The following is a 6,587-nucleotide window of genomic DNA, read 5'->3' on the forward strand; positions in this document are numbered from 1 at the left end:
ATACTACACAACATAGTAGAAACCTACTACTATGTAGACATGATCTAGTTCTTTTTTTTTAAATTGTATTTGTTGTTAAATGCTGGCCTCACCACTTCTGTATAGGTGGCAAATAGTATAGACATCAAAGTAGACACCAGACATTTAGTATAAAGCTATACATCTGTGACTGAAATTAGTGCTACTTCTGGCTCCCCCCTCCCTCTAAGAGGGTTCAGAAAGAGATTGGGACACTACAAGATCACAGAATAGAGATCCTGCAGCTCAGAAATACATCTCCACCAAGTGATAGTGAGCCTCACTCCACACACTTCACCTGTGCCCTGACATGACTCCAACTCAAAGAAGGAGACAAAAGCCCCAGACCACAACAAGGACACAAAGAGAAACAATCAGGGTGCTTATGTCCCACAGAATACAATAAAGGGAAAAAATTACAGAACATGACCAGAATATATAAGAACTCTGGGGCAACATTAAAAGACCAAACCTGAGAATCACTGGGATAGAAGAGAACATGGAGATACAAACTGAAGACATAAAGAATATTTTCAATGACAGAGTTATAGAAAAGTTTTACCATATCAGAAATGAGATAGATATTCACATACAGGAAGCTTACAGGACCCCAAATAGACCTATTCAAGTGAGAAGCTCTCCAACACATATCATAATCAAAATGCCTAACATAGAAAATAAGTAAAGAATATTAACCCCTACCCCAAATATTAAACCTGCAAGAGAGAAACATCAGGCAAACCAATAAGGCTCACTTCTGATTTCTCAGTTCAGACTCTAAAATCAAGGAGGGCCTGGAATGAGATATTCTAAGCCCTAAAAGTAAACAACAGTCAGCCAAAGTTACTACATCCAGTAAAGCTCAGTTTCAACTTTGAGGGGGAATTAAAAACTTTCCATGACAAGAATAAACAATTTAGGAGCTCCAAGCCACCACTACAAAGAATACTCAAAACTGCACACAGAGTAACTAAAAACAATTCCCAAAGGTCTCAAACACAGTTCAATAAATAACCCACTAAATGAGAATCAAGATCAGATAAAATATAGCAGAAAACCACAATGACAGAAAATGACAAACACATATCCATAATAATGCTGAATGTTGATGGTCTCAACTCTCCAGTTAAAAGACACAGATTACTAGAAACAAGTTGGATCAAAAAACAAGATCCCGAAGATGGCGGCCTAGAGGGTGGCTGCATTTCATGTTGCTCCAGGACTCAGGATTCAAAAGAGGAGATATTGAGACGCTTGGGACCAACTCAAAGCAGCCGGGCGACTCTCACCCCCTGGGGGAGCATCCCGGATGGGACGGGGGTCCCGGAACGCAGGAAACTTTGTGAAGTAGAACTGCCGGCGAGACGCCCCTCCCCCCGCTGGAGCAGTGAACTCGGATAGCTGGGAGCGCCGTAAAGGAGGCTGCTCGGGACTCGGAGCAGCCACTGGGGCTCCGGCGGCTGCCCAGGGGAAGAGTGGCGAGGAAAACTGTGTGGACTCAGGACACCGGGGCCTGCCGAGGAGGAGGAGAGGAGCGTGGCCACTTGGATTCGGAGAGACTGCACCAGAGCTGCAGGCGGTTGCCAGAGGAGAAGCCGCGCGGCGAGCTGTTTGGAATCAGAACGACGCTTCTGAACCCCGGGGCCTGCCCTGAGGACTAGGAGGAGGAAGAGGAGCGCGGCCGCTTGGATTTGGGTGACTACACCAGAGCTACAGGCGGTTGCCAGAGAAGGGGCTGCGTGGCGAGCTGTTTGGACTCTGACCACTTCTGAACCCCGGGGCCTGCCCGGAGGAGTAGGAGAAGGAGGAGAAGGAGCGCGGCGGGTCCTTTGGACTCGCAGTGACTGCATTAGCGCTCCAGGCGGCTGCTCAGAGGAGAAGGCGAGTGGTGAGTTGTTTGGTCTTAAAGTGACAGCTCCTGAACACAGGGGGGCTGCCTGGAGGAGAAGCGTGGTGGGACGCTTGGTCTTGAGTGGCCCCACCTGAGCTCCGGGCGGTGCCCAGAGGACCTGTGCAGCGGGTCACGTGGATTCAGAGCCACTCAGAGGGACTGCTCCTGAACACCCGGGGGGTTATCTGGAGAAGGAGGAGGAACGGGGAGGGTCACTTCGACTCGGAGTGATTGATTGCCCCGGGCTACGGGTGGATGGTGGGAGGAGGAGGCACGAAGTGAGTTTCTTGAACTCCTAGTGACCGCACCGGCATACTGGGCGGCTGTCTGGAGGAAGAGGCCTGTGGTGGGTCTCTGGGACTCAGAGCGATTGTTCGGGGCCACAGGTGGCTGCTCAGAGGAGGGGCCACGCAGCCAGGCGATTAGGTGCAGAGCAGGGTCCCAGGATCTAGGAGGCTTCTGGGTGGAAGAGCCGCACAGAGACAGGCTTAGGGCGGAGCGAAGGTTCCAGGCCTGTGGGCAAATTCTCTGAGGAGGGGCAGCCTAAGGAGATTCATCTGCGAAGGGTGAGGCTCCCAGGCCCAGGAGGTAGGGCCGGGCCCCTGGAAACTTTGCAGAGGAAGGCAGCCCAGCCCAGGCAGTAGCTGTAAATTGAGGGGAACCTCTAGGAGGAAACTGACCAGCGAGACCTCCCCACTGGGTGAGTCTTCCCTGCCTGGTGAGGTTTCCCCACAAGGACGGTAAAACCAGAGACACAGGCCCAAACAGGTCTTGCCTCAGCCCACAGCCTAGGTCCCCTTTGGATGACCATTGGTCAACAAGTGGAGGCACCTCTGCCCACTAGCAGGGAATATACCCCACCTGAAGGCCACCACTCCTAGAGAGGCAGCTTCCTTGTGGAGCACCGCATTATCAACTTCCTCCAAGACTTCAGCCTACTGAAGGCTAAGAGGGGATATATATAGAAATCTTCAGGGACATTGTAAATCAACAGAGGAAATCTGCAATATCTCAGCGGTCCACTGATACCTGAACAATATGAGAAAACAAGGAAAGAAAATGATGCAAACAAATCTAGATGTTACATCAATAAAACCCAATGACAGCATGGCAGAAGAAATGACAGAAAAGGAGTTCAGAATGTACATAATTAAAATGATCAGAGAAGCAAACGATGAGATGAAAGAGCAAATGCAAGCATTGAATGATCGCACCAATCGACAGTTAAAAGAGCAAATACAGGAAGCAAAAGATCATTTCAATAAAGAGTTAGAGATATTGAAAAAAAACCAAACAGAAATCCTTGTCATGAAGGAAACAATAAACCAAATTAAGAACTCCATAGAAAGCATATCCAATAGGATAGAACACCTGGAAGACAGACCCTCAGACATTGAAGACAAAATATTTAACCTTGAAAACAAAGTTGAACAAACAGAGAAGATGGTAAGAAATCATGAACAGAATCTACAAGAACTATGGGATATCATGAAAAGGCCAAATTTAAGAATTATTGGGATTGAGGAAGGTCTAGAGAAACAAGCCAAAGGAATGAACAACCTATTCAATGAAATAATATCAGAAAATTTCCCAAATCTGAAGAATGAAATGGAAAATCAAGTTCAAGAGGCTTATAGGACTCCAAATACACAAAATTACAACAGACCCACACCAAGGCACATTATAATGAAAATACCTAACATACAAAATAAAGACAGAATTTTAAAGGCTGTGAGAGAAAAGAACCAAATTACATTCAGGGGGAAACCAATACGCATATCAGCAGATTTTTCAATCCAGACCCTAAAAGCTAGAAGGTCCTGGAACAACATTTTTCAAGCCCTGAAAGAAAATGGATGCCAACCAAGAATCTTATACCCAGCAAAACTTACCTTCAAATTTGACAATGAAATAAAATCCTTCCATGATAAACAAAAGCTAAAAGAATTTACAAAAAGAAAGCCAGCATTACAGAACATTCTCAACAAAATATTCCATGAGGAAGAGATGAAAAACAAAGAAGCAAATCAGCAAAGGGAGGAATTATCCTAAAGGAATTGTCAAATAAAGGAGGAAACAAGTTGTGTCAAACAAATAAATAAACAAAATTTTAAAAATGAACCAAATGACCGGGAAACCAAATCATTTCTCTATAATAACCCTGAATGTTAATGGCCTGAATTCATCAATCAAAAGACATAGACTGGCAGACTGGATTAAAAAGAAAGATCCAACAATATGTTGCCTGCAAGAGACTCACCTCATAGAAAAAGATACCCATAGATTAAAGGTGAAAGGATGGGGAAAAACATACCATGCACATGGACTCAGCAAAAAAGCTGGAGTATCCATCCTCATTTCCGATAATGTGGACTTGAAGCCAAAGTTAGTCAGAAGGGATAAAGAAGGTCATTTCATACTGCTTAAGGGAAGCATAAATCAGCAAGATATAACAATCATAAACATCTATGCCCCAAACAGTGGCTCATCTATGTATGTCAAACAAATCCTTCTCAATTTCAGAAACCAAATAGACCACAACACAATAATACTAGGTGATTTTAACACGCCGCTCTCACCATTGGACAGATCTTCCAGACAAAAATTGAACAAAGAAACCATAGATCTCAATAACACAATCAATAATTTAGACTTAACGGACATTTATAGAATATACCATCCAACCAAGAGTGAATACACTTTCTTCTCAGCAGCACATGGATCCTTCTCTAAAATAGACCATATATTATGCCACAAAGCTAATGTTAGCAAATACAGGAAGATAGAGACAGTAGCATGTATTCTATCAGATCATAATGGATTGAAGTTAGAAATAAATGAAAGAGTAAAACACAGAAACTATTCCAACATCTGGAGATTAAACAATATGCTATTATATGATGAATGGATAACAGAAGATATTAGGAAGGAAATTAAAAAATTCTTAGAGGTAAATGAGAACAAAGAAACATCATATCAAAATCTCTGGGACACTATGAAAGCAGTACTTAGAGGGAAATTTATTTCATGGAGCGCATTTCATAAAAGAAGTAAAACTCAACAAATAAACGACCTAACGCTACAGCTCAAAGCCCTAGAAAAAGAAGAACAGACCAACACCAAAAGTAGTAGAAGACAGGAAATAGTTAAACTCAGAGCTGAAATCAATGAAATTGAAACAAAAGAAACAATACAAAAAATTGACAAAATAAATAGTTGGTTCTTCGAAAAAATAAACAAAATTGATAAACCTTTAGCCACACTAACAAAGAGAAGACGAGAGAAAACCCAAATCACTAAAATTCGGAATGAACAAGGAAATATCACAACAGACAGGATGGAAATACAAAACATAATTAGAAGCTATTTTGAAAATCTATACTCCAACAAAATAGAAAATTTCGAAGACATCAACAGGTTTCTAGAGACATATGAATTGCCTAAACTGAATGAGGAGGACATAAACAATTTAAATAGACCAATTTCAAGTACTGAAATAGAAGAAGTCATCAAAAGCCTACCAACAAAGAAAAGTCCGGGACCAGATGGGTTCTCAGCCGAGTTCTACAAAACCTTTAAGGAAGAGCTCATTCCAATACTTCTCAAAGTATTCCATAAAATAGAAGAGGAGGGAACCCTCCCAAACTCATTCTATGAAGCCAATATCACACTGATACCTAAACCAGACAGAGACTCATCAAGGAAAGAAAATTTCAGACCAATATCCTTAATGAACATCGACGCAAAAATTCTCAACAAAATTTTAGCAAATCGCATACAAAAACATATTAAAAAGATAGTGCACCATGATCAAGTGGGTTTCATCCCAGGGATGCAAGGTTGGTTCAACATCAGGAAATCAATAAACGTAATTCACCATATTAATAGACTTAAAGTCAAGAATCACATGATTATTTCAATAGATGCAGAAAAAGCATTTGATAAAATACAGCACCCCTTCATGCTCAAAACACTAGAAAAAATAGGGATAGTGGGAACATTCCTTAACATTGTAAAGGCCATCTACGCTAAGCCCATGGCTAATATCATTCTAAATGGAGAAAAACTGAATGCATTCCCCCTAAAAACTGGAACAAGGCAGGGATGCCCTCTTTCACCACTTCTATTCAACATCGTTCTTGAGACTCTGGCCAGAGCAATTAGACAAACCAAAGAAATTAAAGGGATACGAATTGGAAAAGAAGAACTCAAACTATCCCTGTTCGCTGATGACATGATTATATATTTAGAGGAACCTGGAAATTCCACCAGAAAACTCTTAGAACTCATAAGTGATTTCAGTAAAGTAGCAGGTTACAAGATCAATGCCCATAAATCCAACGCATTTTTATACATAAGTGATGAATCTTCAGAAAGAGAAATTAGGAAAACTACCCCATTCACAATAGCCTCGAAAAAAATAAAATACTTGGGAATCAATCTCACAAAAGAGGTGAAAGACCTCTACAATGAGAACTATACAACACTAAAGAAAGAAATTAAAGAACACCTTAGAAGATGGAAAGATCTTCCATGTTCTTGGATAGAAAGAATTAATATTGTCAAAATGGCCATACTACCTAAAGTGCTATACAAATTCAATGCAATTCCAATTAAAATCCCAATTGTGTACCTTACAGAAATAGAGCAAGCAATTATGAAATTCATCTGGAAGAAT

This window comes from Sciurus vulgaris (genome assembly GCF_902686455.1).
Source record: "Sciurus vulgaris genome assembly, chromosome: 15".
In the NCBI taxonomy this organism is placed as follows: Eukaryota; Metazoa; Chordata; class Mammalia; order Rodentia; family Sciuridae; genus Sciurus; species Sciurus vulgaris.